At 41.3% G+C, this 16,215-nt stretch overlaps 1 non-coding gene across 1 annotated transcript; it reads left to right on the forward strand.

Moving 5' to 3' along the window:
• The first annotated feature begins 8,425 nt into the window (after positions 1-8,425).
• LOC130943139 (small nucleolar RNA R71) lies at positions 8,426-8,533 on the forward strand. Its single transcript, XR_009071671.1, has one exon. It is a non-coding gene; the product is annotated as a small nucleolar RNA R71 (small nucleolar RNA).
• Positions 8,534-16,215: the final 7,682 nt, after the last annotated feature.

A 16,215-nucleotide genomic window follows, 5' to 3' on the forward strand; every position in this document is an offset into this window, starting at 1 on the left:
ACTCATAATCCCCGGTCATGAACTCCAAGAACTTGGTAGCTCAATTCCATGGCATTACACAACTTCGCACAACTAACCAGCAAATGCACTGGGTCGTCCAAGTAATACCTTACGTGAGTAAGGGTCGATCCCACGGAGATTGTTAGTATGAAGCAAGCTATGGTCATCTTGCAAATCTTAGTCAGGCAGACTCAAATGTATATGGTGATGAACGAAAATAACATAAAAGATAAGGATAGATATACTTATGTAATTCATTGGTAGGAACTTCAGATAAGCGCATGAAGATGCCTTCCCTTCCGTCTCTCTGCTTTCCTACTGTCTTCATCCAATCCTTCTTACTCCCTTCCATGGCAAGCTTGTGTAGGGTTTCACCGTTGTCAATGGCTACCTCCCATCCTCTCAGTGAAAACGATTGCATATGCTCTGTCACAGCACGCGGAATTCAGCTGTCGGTTCTCGGTCAGGCCGGAATAGAATCCATTGATTCTTTTGCGTCTGTCACTAACGCCCCGCCTGCTAGGAGTTTGAAGCACGTCACAGTCATTCAATCATTGAATCCTACTCAGAATACCACAGACAAGGTTAGACCTTCCGGATTCTCTTGAATGCTGCCATCAGTTCTCGCCTATACCACGAAGACTCTGATCTCACGGAATGGTTGGCTCGTTTGTCAGGCGAGCACTCGGTTGTCAGGCGATCAACCATGCATCGTGCAATCAGGAATCCAAGAGATATTCACTAGAGCCTTGGTTGCTTGTAGAACAAAAGTGGTTGTCAGTCACCTTGTTCATAAGTGAAAATGATGATGAGTGTCACGGATCATCACATTCATCAAGTTGGAGAACAAGTGATATCTTAGAACAAGAACAAGCAGAATTGAATGGAAGAACAATAGTAATTGCATTAATACTCGAGGTACAGCAGAGCTCCACGCCTTAATCTATGGTGTGTAGAAACTCCACCGTTGAAAATACATAAGCATAAGGTCTAGGCATGGCCGAATGGCCAGCCTCCCAAATTGAGTTCAATCATAAAACATGATCAAAAGCTCTCTATGATCTAAGAACTAGATGTCCAAAGATGAAAAATACAATAGTAAAAGGTCCTATATATAGAGAACTAGTACATAGATGAGTAAATGACATAAAAATCCACTTCCGGGCCCATTTGGTGTGTGCTTGGGCTGAGCAATGAAGCATTTTCGTGTAGAGACTCTTCTTGGAGTTAAACGCCAGCTTTAGTGCCAGTTTGGGCGTTTAACTCCCATTTAGGTGCCAGTTCCGGCGTTTAACGCTGGAATTTCTGTAGGTGACTTTGAATGCCAGTTTGGGCCATCAAATCTTGGGCAAAGTATGGACTATCATATATTGCTGGAAAGCCCAGGATGTCTACTTTCCAACGCCGTTAAGAGCGCGCCAATTGGGCTTCTGTAGCTCCAGAAAATCCACTTCGAGTGCAGGGAGGTCAGAATCCAACAGCATCTGCAGTCCTTTTGAGTCTCTGGATCAGATTTTTGCTCAGATCCCTCAATTTCAGCCAGAAAATACCTGAAATCACAGAAAAACACACAAACTCATAGTAAAGTCCAGAAAAGTGATTTTTAACTAAAAACTAATAAAAATATACTAAAAACTAACTAGATCATACCAAAAACATACTAAAAACAATGCCAAAAAGTGTATAAATTATCCGCTCATCACAACACCAAACTTAAATTGTTGCTTGTCCTCAAGCAACTAAAAATCAAATAAGATAAAAAGAAGAGAATGTGCAATGAATTCCAAAAACATCTATGAAGATTAGTATTAATTAGATGAGCGGGGCTTTTAGCTTTTTGTCTCTGAACAGTTTTGGCATCTCACTCTATCCTTTGAAATTCAGAATGGTTGGCTTCTTTAGGAACTCAGAATCCAGATAGTGTTATTGATTCTCCTAGTGGAGTATGATGATTCTTGAACACAGCTACTTTATGAGTCTTGGCCGTGGCCCAAAGCACTCTATCTTCCAGTATTACCACCGGATACATACATGCCACAGACACATAATTGGGTGAACCTTTTCAGATTGTGACTCAGCTTTGCTAAAGTCCCCAATTAGAGGTGTCCAGGGTTCTTAAGCACACTCTTTTTGCCTTGGATCACAACTTTATTCTTTCTTTTTCTTTCTTTTTCTCTTTCTTTTTTTTTCTTTTTTCTTTTTTTTTCGGTTTTTTTTTGTATTCACTGCTTTTTCTTGCTTCAAGAATCATTTTTAATGATTTTTCAGATCCTCAGTAACATGTCTCCTTTTTCATCATTCTTTCAAGAGCCAACCTTCATGAACCACAAATTCAAGATACATATGCACTGTTTAAGCATACATTCAGAGAACAAGAGTATTGCCACCACATCAAAATAATTAAACTATTATAAAATTCAAAATTCATGCAATTCTTTCTCTTTTTTTTTCAATTAAGCACGTTTTTATTCAAGAAAGGTGATGGATTCATAGGACATTCATAACTTTAAGGCATAGACACTAAGACACTAATGATCACAAGACACAAACATGGATAAACATAAGCATAAAATTCGAAAAACAGAAAATAAAGAACAAGGAGATTAAAGAACGGGTCCACCTTAGTGATGGCGGCTCTTTCTTCCTCTTGAAGATCCTATGGAGTGCTTGAGCTCCTCAATGTCTCTTCCTTGTCTTTGTTGCTCCTCCCTCATGATTCTTTGATCTTCTCTAATTTCATGGAGGATGATGGAGTGTTCTTGATGCTCCACCCTTAGTTGTCCCATGTTGGAACTTAATTCTCCTAGGGAGGTGTTTAGTTGCTCCCAATAGTTTTGTGGAGGAAAGTGCATCCCTTGGGGCATCTCAGGGATCTCATGATGAGTGGGGTCTCTTGTGTGCTCCATCCTTTTCTTGGTGATGGGTTTATCCTCATCAATAGGGATGTCTCCCTCTATGTCAACTCCCACTGAATAACAGAGGTGACAAATGAGATGAGGAAAGGCTAGCCTTGCCAAGGTGGAAGACTTGTCCGCCACTTTATAGAGTTCTTGGGCTATGACCTCATGAACTTCCACTTCTGCTCCAATCATGATGCTATGAATCATGATGGCCCGGTCTAGAGTAACTTCGGACCGGTTGCTAGTGGGAATGATTGAGCGTTGGATAAACTCCAACCATCCTCTAGCCACGGGTTTGAGGTCATGCCTTCTCAATTGAACCAGCTTGCCTCTTGAATCTCTCTTCCATTGTGCGCCCTCTTCACATATGACTGTGAGGACTTGGTCCAACCTTTGATCAAAGTTGACCCTTCTAGTGTAAGGATGTTCATCTCCTTGCATCATGGGAAAATTGAATGCCAACCTTACACTTTCCGGACTAAAATCCAAGTAATTCCCCCGAACCATAGTAAGATAATTCTTTGGATTTGGGTTAACACTTTGATCATGGTTCTTGGTGATCCATGCATTGGCATAGAACTCTTGAACCATCAAGATTCCGACTTGTTGAATGGGGTTGGTAAGAACTTCCCAACCTCTTCTTCGGATCTCATGTCGGATCTCCGGATATTCACCCTTTTTGAGTGAAAAGGGGACCTCGGGGATCACCTTCTTCAAGGTCACAACTTCATAGAAGTGGTCTTGATGCATCCTTGAGATGAATTTATCCATCTCCCATGACTCGGAGGAAGCTTTTGCCTTCCCTTTCCTCTTTCTAGAGGTTTCTCCGGCCTTGGATGTCATAAATGGTTATGGAAAAACAAAAAGCAATGCTTTTACCACACCAAACTTAAAATGTTTGCTCGTCCTCGAGCAAAAGAAGAAAGAAGAGAGTAGAAGAAGAAGAAATGAGGAGAAAGGGAATGGCTTTGTATTCGGCCAAAGGGGAGAGAGATGGTGTTTAAGGTGTGTGAAAATGAAGGAGTGAAGGAGGATTTATATAGGATAGGGGGAGAGGGTTGTGATGACAAGTCATCATATACCCATTTTTCAAGCTAATTTCACTTGTTTTGTTAGCATTTATGCACTTTCTTGCATCCTAAGTTAGTGATTTGGAGTGAAAATGCATAACTTCTTTAAATCAAGCAACCACCATGAATTTAATGTTAATCATTGAGGTTTGAGCTCATTTTAATTGAATTTTAATTGATTTATAAGCCTCTTGAAATTAGTGATACTTTGAGTGGTTGTTTGGTTTATTTTAGGTGAAGAAAAGAAAAGAAAATGAAAAGCGTGGCCTAAGAAGCGTGACACAAGAAAAGGAAAGCGTGGCCAAAGAGAAGAGAAGCGTGCCGCATTGCAATGGGGGAAGCAACATTGCCCTCCACAAGGGCAGAATACCCTCTAGGAGGGCAGCATTAAGTGACCGAACCAAGAAAGGCAACTCTGCCCTGCCCACTCCAAAGGGCAGAGCACAAAATGATGCCATGGAACCAAGAGAAGCAATTTCTGCCCTGCCCGTGTGGAGAGCAGGATCGGGCTTTCAAAGGAAAGAAATCAAAGGAAAAATAGCTCCCATGCATGCCACAAGGTTCGAACCAAGAACCATGAGGAAGCCAAAGACTAAGGGTGACTAGCGTGCCAAGAAACCAAGAAAATAATTAGCGTGTTTGCACCCTCCCAGGATCGAACACGGGCCATGAAGGAAGGATCATTGCCCTGCCCTTGGCGCGGGCAGGGCAGAATCGTGAGTGTGCGCATCAAGAAGCACCAACCGCACGCACAACGCCCCCTAGCAGCACCATCCGCGCGCACAAACGCCCCCTGGCGCACCAAAACCATTCCTGCCCTGCCTTTGGCGCGGGCAGGGCAGCGTCCCGCGCACCAACGTGCATCGCGCGCACGCGCGCGTTCCTCATCCTGGCGCATCAACATTTTCTACCCCGCCCTTGGCGCGGGCAGGGCAGCCTCTGGCGCACCAACCTCTTGCCAGACGCGCACCACGCAGCACCAAGACGCATCATGGCCGCACCAACTCCAAGCACCAAGCATCAATTTTCTGCCCTGCCCTCCACAAGGGCAGGGCAGCCTCCTGGGAGTGAATCTAATGGGCCGAAAAATCAAATTAAATTCCCATTTTAATTCATTTCTTCACCAAATCAAAAGCCCATCCAAATCCCAAAATCCAAGAATAGAAAGTGTATAAATAGTAGTTAGTTTGATGTAATTAGGGACCTTTAGCTACCTTTATGCTCACTTTTGAATTTTTACTTTGACCTTGGCTTTAGAATTTTCACTTTCACATTCCTTTGGAGCTTTGACTCTCTTGGAATTGTTCTTGAGAGAATTGGCCGAGACTTAAGAGGATCAAGGGAGAATTGATTGATCTCCTTCCTCAATCCCCTTGGGCAATTCTACTCTTCTGTTTTCTGAGTATTGGGTGTGTGAAATTGGGGAAATTCTGTCCCAATTCCCATTCAAACTCTTTGCTCTTTGATTTCTGCATAATTGAATTCCAATTCTGTTCTTCTATTGCTTCTTCTTTCATTTTCTGTCAATTGCTTAGTTCATTTAGATCTGGGAAGGAAATTGGGTTTTAGGCTCTGCTACCTAAGCCCTTGGGATCCTGAGATCACTTTTGGTTCTTCTGTGAACCTTTACTGCACTTTAATTTCCTTGCTGTTTAAATTTCTGTTTGCATCCAATTCAATTTCTGCTACCTTCATTACTGCAATCTACTTTTTCTTTGTTTAGATCTTGCAATCCCACTCCTTAATTCCCTTTTATCCTCTAGCAATTTATCTTTCTTGCCATTTAAGTTACTGCAATTTAAGTTTCTTGCACTTTAAGTTTCAGTCATTTACTTTCTTGTTCTTTAAGTTTTTGCACTTTTACTTTTCTGTTCTTTATTTTACTGCACTTCTCCCTTCCCCCTTTACATTTACTGTCATTTAATTTCTGTTAAACACAAATCACTCAACCAAAACTTGATTCGCTTGACTAAATCACCCACTAAACTAAAATTGCTCAATCCTTCAATCCCTGTGGGATCGACCTCACTCATGTGAGTTATTATTACTTGATGCGACCCGGTACACTTGCCGGTGAGTTTTGTGTTGGATCGTTTTCCACACATCAGGTTGTTCGGCCATTTGAGGGTGGGTTTGGGTGGGGAAGTGGTTTGAATTTGAATGGAGGGGTAGGTGGGGTTTTATGAAGGATGGATGTGAGTGGTGAAGAGAAAGAGGGGATTTGATAGGTGAGGGGTTTTTGGGGAAGAGGTATTTGAAGTGATTGGTGAAGAAGGGAGAGAGTGGTGGGGTAGGTGGGGGTCCTGTGGGGTCCACAGATCCTGAGGTGTCAAGGAAAAGTCATCCCTGCACCAAATGGCATGCAAAATCACGTTTTGTGCCATTTCTGGCGTTAAACGCCGGACTGGTGCCCATTCCTGGTGTTTAACGCCAGGTTCTTGCCCTTTTCTGGCGTTTAACGCCAGTCTGGTGCCCCTTTCTGGCGTTAAACGCCCAGAATGGTGCCAAATTGGGCGTTAAACGCCCAACAGCTAACCTTACTGGCGTTTAAACACCAGTAGGTGCGTCCTCCAGGGTGTGCTGTTTTTCTTCCTGTTTTTCATTCTGTTTTTGCTTTTTTCATTGATTTTGTGACTTCTCATGATCATCAACCTACAAAAAAAAGATAAAATAACAAAAGGAAATAGTTAATTATAAAACATTGGGTTGCCTCCCAACAAGCGCTTCTTTAATGTCAGTAGCTTGACAGAGGGCTCTCATGGAGCCTCACAGATACTCAGAGCCATGTTGGAACCTCCCAACACCAAACTTAGAGTTTGAATGTGGGGGTTCAAAACCAAACTTAGAGTTTGGTTGTGGCCTCCCAACACCAAACTTAGAGTTTGACTGTGGGGGCTCTGTTTGGCTCTGTTTTGAGAGAAGCTCTTCATGCTTCTTCTCCATGGTGATAGAGGGATATCCTTGGGCCTTAAACACAAAGGATTCTTCATTCACTTGAATGATCAGTTCACCTCCATCAACATCAATCACAGCCTTAGCTGTGGCTACGAAGGGTCTGCCAAGGATGATGGTTTCATCCATGCACTTCCCAGTCTCTAGGACTATGAAATCAGTAGGGATGTAATGGTCTTCAATCTTCACCAAAACATTCTCTACAAGTCCATGAGCTTGTTTCTTTGAATTGTCTGCCATCTCTAGTGAGATTCTTGCAGCTTGCACCTCAAAGATCCCTAGCTTCTCCATTACAGAGAGAGGCATGAGGTTTACACTTGACCCTAAGTCACACAAGGCCTTCTTGAAGGTCATGGTGCCTACGGTACAAGGTATGGAAAACTTCCCAGGATCTTGTCTCTTTTGAGGTAGTTTCTGCCTAGACAAGTCATCCAATTCCTTGGTGAGCAAAGGGGGTTCATTCTCCCAAGTCTCATTTCCAAATAACTTGTCATTTAGCTTCATGATTGCTCCAAGGTATTTAGCAACTTGCTCTTCAGTGACATACTCATCCTCTTCAGAGGAAGAATACTCATCAGAGCTCATGAATGGCAGAAGTAGGTCCAATGGAATCTCTATGGTCTCATTTTGAGCCTCAGATTCCCATGGTTCCTCATTTGGGAACTCATTGGAGGCCAGTGCACGCCCATTGAGGTCTTCCTCATTGGCGTTCACTTCCTCTCCTTCCTCCCAGAATTCGGCCATGTTGATGGCTTTGCACTCTCCTTTTGGATTTTCTTCTGTGTTGCTTGGGAGAGTACTAGGAGGGAGTTCAGTAACTTTCTTGCTCAGCTGTCCCACTTGTGCCTCCAAATTCCTAATGGAGGACCTTGTTTCAGTCATGAAACTTTGAGTGGTCTTGATTAGATCAGAGACCATGGTTGCTAAGTAAGAGGGGTTCTGCTTAGAGTTCTCTGTCTGTTGCTGAGAAGATGATGGAAAAGGCTTGCCATTGCTAAACCTGTTTCTTCCACCATTATTGTTATTGAAACCTTGTTGAGGTCTTTCTTGATTCTTCCATGAGAAATTTGGGTGATTTCTCCATGAAGAATTGTAGGTGTTTCCATAGGGTTCTCCTAGGTAATTCACCTCTTCCATTGAAGGGTTCTCAGGATCATATGCTTCTTCTTCAGATGAAGCATCTTTAGTACTGCTTGGTGCATTTTGCATTCCAGACAGACTTTGAGAGATCAAATTGACTTGTTGAGTCAATATTTTATTCTGAGCCAAAATGGCATTCAGAGTGTCAATCTCAAGAACTCCTTTCTTCTGATTAGTCCCATTGTTCACAGGATTCCTTTCAGAAGTGTACATGAATTGGTTATTTGCAACCATTTCAATCAGCTCTTGAGCTTCTGCAGGTGTCTTCTTCAAATAAAGAGATCCTCCAGCAGAGCTATCCAGAGACATCTTGGATAGTTCAGAGAGACCATCATAGAAAATACCTATGATGCTCCATTCAGAAAGCATGTCAGAAGGACACTTTCTGATTAATTGTTTGTATCTTTCCCAAGCTTCATAGAGGGATTCTCCATCCTTCTGTCTGAAGGTTTGGACTTCCACTCTAAGCTTGCTCAATTTTTGAGGTGGAAAGAACTTCGCCAAGAAGGCATTGACTAGCTTTTCCCAAGAGTCCAGGCTTTCTTTCGGTTGAGAATCCAACCATGTTCTAGCTCTGTCTCTTACAGCAAAAGGGAATAGCATAAGTCTATAGACCTCAGGGTCTACCCCATTAGTCTTGACAGTGTCACAGATTTGCAATAACTCAACTAAAAACTGATGAGGATCTTCCAATGGAAGTCCATGGAACTTGCAATTCTGTTGCATTAGAGAAACTAATTGAGGCTTAAGCTCAAAGTTGTTTGCTCCAATGGCAGGGATAGAGATGCTTCTCCCATAGAAGTCGGGAGTAGGTGCAGTAAAGTCACCCAGCACCTTCCTTGCATTGTTGGCATTGTTGTTTTCGGCTGCCATGTGTTCTTCTTCTTTGGAGAATTCGGTTAGGTCCTTTAAAGAGAGTTGTGCTTTGGTTTCTCTTAGCTTTCTCTTCAAGGTCCTTTCAGGTTCAGGATCAGGCTCAACAAGAATGCTTTTGTCTTTGCTCCTGCTCATAAGAAAGAGAAGGGAACAAGAAAATGTGGAATCCTCTATGTCACAGTATAGAGATTCCTTTAAGTGTCAGAGGAAAAGAAGAGTAGAAGACAGAAGTAGAAAATTCGAACTTATTAGAGGGAATGGAGTTCGAATTTTGCGTTAAGGGATAGTGCTAGTCCATAAATAGAAGGATGTGAGGAGAAGGGAAGTAATTTTCGAAAATTAAGTAGAAGATTTTGAAAACATTTTTGAAAAACATTACTTAATTTTCGAAAATGAAAGTGGGAGAGAAATAAAATGATTTTTGAAAAAGATTTTGAAATTAGAAATCAAAAAGATTTGATTGAAAACTATTTTGAAAAAGATGTGGTTAAGAAGATATGATTGTTTTTAAAAAAATGTGATTGAGAAAATATGATTTGAAAACAATTTTAAAAAGATTTGATTTTAAAAATTAGTAACTTGGTTATCAAGAAAAGATATGATCCAAACATTAAACCTTTCTCAACAGAAAAGGCAACATACTTGAAATGTTGAATCAAATTGATATCAAGTATCTTTAAAAATGGAAAGAAATTGATTTTGAAAAAGATTTGATTGAAAAATTGATTTGAAAAAGATTTGATTTTGAAAAGATTTTGAAAATTAAAAAAAAAATTTGAATTGAAAACAAAATCTTCCCCTTGTGCCATCCTAGCGTTAAACGCCCAGAATGGTGCACATTCTGGCGTTTAACGCCCAAAACTATACCCTTTTAGGCGTTAAACGCCCAACCAGGTACCCTGGCTGGCGTTTAAACGCCAGTCTGTCCTTCTTCACTGGGCGTTTTGAACGCCCAGCTTTTTCTGTGCAATTCCTCTGCTGTATGTTCTGAATCTTCAATTCTCTGTGTTATTGACTTGAAAAGACACAAATTAAAATATTTTTGGAATTTTAATAATAAGAAAAAAAAATATCAAAATGCAACAGGAATCAAATGACAATGCATGCAAGACACCAAACTTAGCAGTTTGTATACTACTGACACTAACAATATGCGAATGCATATGAGACACACAAAATACTTCAAGTCCATAGAATTCAAAGATTAGAGCAAGTAAATCATCAAGAACCTCTTGAAGATCACTAAGACACATGAATGCATGCAATTGACACCAAACTTAAGATGAGACACTAGACTCAAACAAGAAACATAAAATATTTTTGGTTTTTATAATTTTTTTTTATTTTTTTGTGTTTTTCGAAAATTAAGTGGAAAAATATATCAAAATTCTTAATGAGAATTCCAGGAATCAGTGCAATGTTAGTCTAAGACTCCGGTCCAGGAATTAGACATGGCTTCACAGCCAGCCAAGCTTTCAAAGAAAGCTTCGGTCCAAAACACTAGACATGGCCAAAGGCCAGCCAAGCCTTAGCAGATCACTGCTCCAAAAGCAAGATTGATAAAGATCAACAAGCTCTTGTGATGACAAATTGAAACCTCGGTCCAATGGGATTAGACATGGCTTCTCAGCCAGCCAGATTTCAACAAATCATCATGAAACTCTAGAATTCATCTTCAAGAATTTCGAAAAAAAATACCTAATCTAAGCAACAAGATGAACCGTCAGTTGTCCAAACTGAACAATCCCCGGCAACGGCGCCAAAAACTTGGTGCTTGTTGCCGGATCAGAAATTTGGCACTGATGTTACCGGACAAAAAGCTTGCTCAAAACTTGAACAATCCCCGGCAACGGCGCCAAAAACTTGGTGCGCGAAATTGTGAACAATACTTTTCACAACTCTCATAATCCCCGGTCATGAACTCCAAGAACTTGGTAGCTCAATTCCATGGCATTACACAACTTCGCACAACTAACCAGCAAGTGCACTGGGTCGTCCAAGTAATACCTTACGTGAGTAAGGGTCGATCCCACGGAGATTGTTAGTATGAAGCAAGCTATGGTCATCTTGCAAATCTTAGTCAGGCAGACTCAAATGTATATGGTGATGAACGAAAATAACATAAAAGATAAGGATAGATATACTTATGTAATTCATTGGTAGGAACTTCAGATAAGCGCATGAAGATGCCTTCCCTTCCGTCTCTCTGCTTTCCTACTGTCTTCATCCAATCCTTCTTACTCCCTTCCATGGCAAGCTTGTGTAGGGTTTCACCGTTGTCAATGGCTACCTCCCATCCTCTCAGTGAAAACGATTGCATATGCTCTGTCACAGCACGCGGAATTTAGCTGTCGGTTCTCGGTCAGGCCGGAATAGAATCCATTGATTCTTTTGCGTCTGTCACTAACGCCCCGCCTGCTAGGAGTTTGAAGCACGTCACAGTCATTCAATCATTGAATCCTACTCAGAATACCACAAACAAGGTTAGACCTTCCGGATTCTCTTGAATGCTGCCATCAGTTCTCGCCTATACCACGAGACTCTGATCTCACGGAATGGTTGGCTCGTTTGTCAGGCGAGCACTCGGTTGTCAGGCGATCAACCATGCATCGTGCAATCAGGAATCCAAGAGATATTCACTAGAGCCTTGGTTGCTTGTAGAACAAAAGTGGTTGTCAGTCACCTTGTTCATAAGTGAGAATGATGATGAGTGTCACGGATCATCACATTCATCAAGTTGGAGAACAAGTGATATCTTAGAACAAGAACAAGCAGAATTGAATGGAAGAACAATAGTAATTGCATTAATACTCGAGGTACAGCAGAGCTCCACGCCTTAATCTATGGTGTGTAGAAACTCCACCGTTGAAATACATAAGCATAAGGTCTAGGCATGGCCGAATGGCCAGCCTCCCAAATTGAGTTCAATCATAAAACATGATCAAAAGCTCTCTATGATCTAAGAACTAGATGTCCAAAGATGAAAAATACAATAGTAAAAGGTCCTATATATAGAGAACTAGTACATAGATGAGTAAATGACATAAAAATCCACTTCCGGGCCCACTTGGTGTGTGCTTGGGCTGAGCAATGAAGCATTTTCGTGTAGAGACTCTTCTTGGAGTTAAACGCCAGCTTTAGTGCCAGTTTGGGCGTTTAACTCCCATTTAGGTGCCAGTTCCGGCGTTTAACGCTGGAATTTCTGTAGGTGACTTTGAATGCCAGTTTGGGCCATCAAATCTTGGGCAAAGTATGGACTATCATATATTGCTGGAAAGCCCAGGATGTCTACTTTCCAACGCCGTTAAGAGCGCGCCAATTGGGCTTCTGTAGCTCCAGAAAATCTACTTCGAGTGCAGGGAGGTCAGAATCCAACAGCATCTGCAGTCCTTTTGAGTCTCTGGATCAGATTTTTGCTCAGATCCCTCAATTTCAGCCAGAAAATACCTGAAATCACAGAAAAACACACAAACTCATAGTAAAGTCCAGAAAAGTGATTTTTAACTAAAAACTAATAAAAATATACTAAAAACTAACTAGATCATACCAAAAACATACTAAAAACAATGCCAAAAAGTGTATAAATTATCCGCTCATCACCATGCACATTAGAGGGTAATTGTACCAAGCAAGCTCTATGTGATCTTGGGGCAAGTATCAACCTAATACCTGCATCTATTATCACAAAGCTCGGTTTGACTGAAGAAGTCAAACCAACCTGGATATGTCTTCAACTTGCTGATGGCTCCATTAAATACCCATCAGGTGTGATTGAAGACATGATTGTTAAGGTTGGGCCATTTGCCTTTCCTACTGACTTTGTGGTGCTGGAAATGGAGGAGCACAAGAGTGCAACTCTCATTCTAGGAAGACCTTTCCTAGCAACTGGCCGAACCCTCATTGACGTCCAAAAAGGGGAAGTAACCCTGAGATTCAATGAGGAGGAGTTCAAGTTGAATGTTGCCAAAGCCATACAACATCCAGACACCCTAGATGACTGCATGAGTGTTGATATCATTGACTCTCTGGTAAGAGAGGTCAATATGGCTGAGAGTCTCGAATCAGAGCTAGAGGACATCTTTAAAGATGTTCAGCCTGATTTGGAGGAATCAGAGAGAATAATAGAACCTCTAAAAATCCCTCAGGAAGAGGAGAAACCTCCCAAACCTGAGCTCAAACCATTACCACCATCCCTGAAATATGCATTTCTGAGAGAAGGTGATACCTTTCCTGTAATCATAAGCTCTACCTTAGAGCCACAGGAAGAGGAAGCACTAATTCAAGTGCTAAGGACACACAAGATAGCTCTTGGGTGGTCCATCAGTGATCTTAAGGGCATTAGCCCAGCCAGATGCATGCACAAGATCCTATTGGAGGGTGATGCCAAGCCAGTGGTCCAACCACAAAGGCGGCTGAATCCAGCCATGAAGGAAGTTGTGCAAAAGGAGGTCACTAAATTACTAGAGGCTGGGATTATTTATCCTATTTCTGACAGCCCCTGGGTAAGCCCTGTCCAAGTCGTCCCTAAGAAGGGAGGCATGACAGTGGTTCATAATGAAAAAAATGAACTGGTTCCTACAAGAACAGTTACAGGGTGGCGTATGTGTATTGATTATAGAAGTCTCAATACAGCCACCAGAAAGGATCATTTTCCTTTACCATTCATAGACCAGATGCTAGAAAGACTAGCAGGTCATGAATACTACTGCTTCCTGGATGGATATTCAGGTTATAATCAAATTGCAGTAGATCCCCAGGATCAAGAGAAAACGGCATTCACATGCCCATCTAGAGTATTTGCATACAGAAGGATGCCATTTGGCTTGTGCAATGCACCTGCAACCTTTCAAAGGTGCATGCTCTCTATCTTCTCTGATATGGTAGAAAAGTTTCTGGAAGTCTTCATGGATGACTTTTCAGTATTTGGAGACTCATTCAGCTCCTGCCTTAACCATTTAGCACTTGTTCTGAAAAGATGCCAAGAGACCAACCTAGTTTTAAACTGGGAAAAATGTCACTTTATGGTGACTGAAGGGATTGTCCTTGGGCATAAAATTTCAAACAAGGGAATAGAGGTGGATCAAGCTAAAGTTGAAGTAATTGAAAAATTACCACCACCTGCCAATGTTAAGGCAATCAGAAGCTTTCTGGGGCATGCAGGATTCTATAGGAGGTTTATAAAGGATTTTTCAAAAATTGCAAAACCTCTGAGCAATCTGCTAGCTGCTGACACGCCATTCGTGTTTGACACAAAGTGTCTGCAGGTGTTTGAGACCCTGAAAGCTAAGCTGGTCACAGCACCAGTTATTTCTGTACCAGACTGGACATTACCCTTTGAACTAATGTATGATGCCAGAGACCATACCATTGGTGCAGTATTAGGACAGAGGCATAACAAGCTTCTGCATGTCATTTATTATGCTAGCAGTGTTTTAAATGATGCCCAGAAAAATTACACAACCACAGAAAAAGAATTACTTGCAGTGGTTTATGTCATTGACAAGTTTAGATCCTACTTAGTAGGATCAAAAGTGATTGTGTACACTGACCATGCTGCTCTTAAATATCTACTCACAAAGCAGGATTCAAAGCCCAGGCTCATAAGATGGGTGTTGCTTCTGCAAGAGTTTGATATAGAAATAAGAGACAGAAAAGAAACAGAGAATCAAGTAGCTGATCACCTGTCCCGGATAGAACCAGTTGCAGGAGCATCCCTCCCTCCTACTGAGATCTCTGAAACCTTTCCGGATGAGCAATTGTTTGCTGTTCAGGAAGCTCTGTGGTTTGCAGACATTGCAAACTATAAGACACAAGGTTCTCCTTTTGTAACCATGGAGAGGAAGCATGAAAAGCTTCTCTCACTGCGGAGTCAACCAAAGCCCCCACAGTCCAACTCTAAGTTTGGTGTTGGGAGGCCACAACCAAACTCTAAGTTTGGTGTTGAACCCCACATTCAAACTCTAAGTTTGATGTTGGGAGGTCCCAACCTTGCTCTGATCATCTGTGAGACTCCATGAGAGCTCACTGTCCAGCTAAGGACAATAAAGAAGCGCTTGCTGGGAGGCAACCCAGCCATTCACAAAATTTAATTTTATTTGTTTTTGCTAATTAATTTTTACAGGTATATGTCAAAGTATCTTCAAAAGGTAAAATAGCAATTGATTGGATTCATAGAGTTACAAGGGAATTTGGAAGCTCACTGGCATGAAAAAGCCAGTAAGAAACATTTTGGGCGTTGAACGCCCAAAAGAAGCACCCACTGGGCGTTCAACGCCAGTAAGGGTAGCCATCTGGGCATTAAACGCCAGAAAGAAGCACCTTCTGGGCGTTTAACGCCAGATTGACAGTGTCCTGGGCGTTCAAAAAAACACCCAGTGACAAAGGACTTCCTGGCGTTCAACGCCAGAAAGAAGCAACAGCTGGGCGTTGCACGCCCAGGAGAAGCAGCAATTGGGCGTTAAACGCCCAAAACAAGCAGCATTTGGGCGTTTAACGCCAGAATGGTGGGGAGGAGGTAAAATTCGTTTTTCTTCACAAATTTTCTAATTTTTATATTTCAATTCATGATTTCTTGCATAAACATGTTTCAAAATATCATCCTTCAATTCCAAAAATTTTAATCCTAATTTCTAAAGACCCTGATTTCTAAAATCCCTTTTTCAAAAATATCAAATGTATCTTAATTCATAAACACAAATCTTTTTCCAATCCAAATCTTTTTCAAATCTTTTTAATTTCTTCTCATATGTTTTTCAACTCATCTTATTTTTTTTCGAAACTGCCTCTCCTTCTATTCCTCTCCTTTCCTTTCTTTTGCTTGAGGACAAGCAAACCTCTAAGTTTGGTGTGATTTGCCATGATCACTGAGCTAAAACTCATTAAGATCATGGCACCTAAGGGAACAGGAAGAGCAAGGATGTGAACTTAAGGGAGCTGAAGCGTCAGAAATTAATTCTTGAAGGCACCCCACAGACTAGAGGAACATCCACTTCCCAAAATACAGGTTGTTAAGTTCTAATTCTAGCTTTAACTCTGTGATAGTATTATTATAGAAATTTACCTTAGAAGTTATATAGGAGTAGTAGTAATTAGTATCTCTATTTTGATTTTATCTCCAATTAAGCTATAATTTATTTTTCTCATCATCATCAAACATGAATAAAGTAGTAGATTTTTAGAATAAAGAGGCAATATTTTTTTGAGTTCTTAATAAGGAAAATTCTAATTATTTATATGTGGTGGCAATACTTTTTGTCTTCTGAATGAATGCCTGAACA

This window comes from Arachis stenosperma, chromosome 7 (genome assembly GCF_014773155.1).
Source record: "Arachis stenosperma cultivar V10309 chromosome 7, arast.V10309.gnm1.PFL2, whole genome shotgun sequence".
In the NCBI taxonomy this organism is placed as follows: Eukaryota; Viridiplantae; Streptophyta; class Magnoliopsida; order Fabales; family Fabaceae; genus Arachis; species Arachis stenosperma.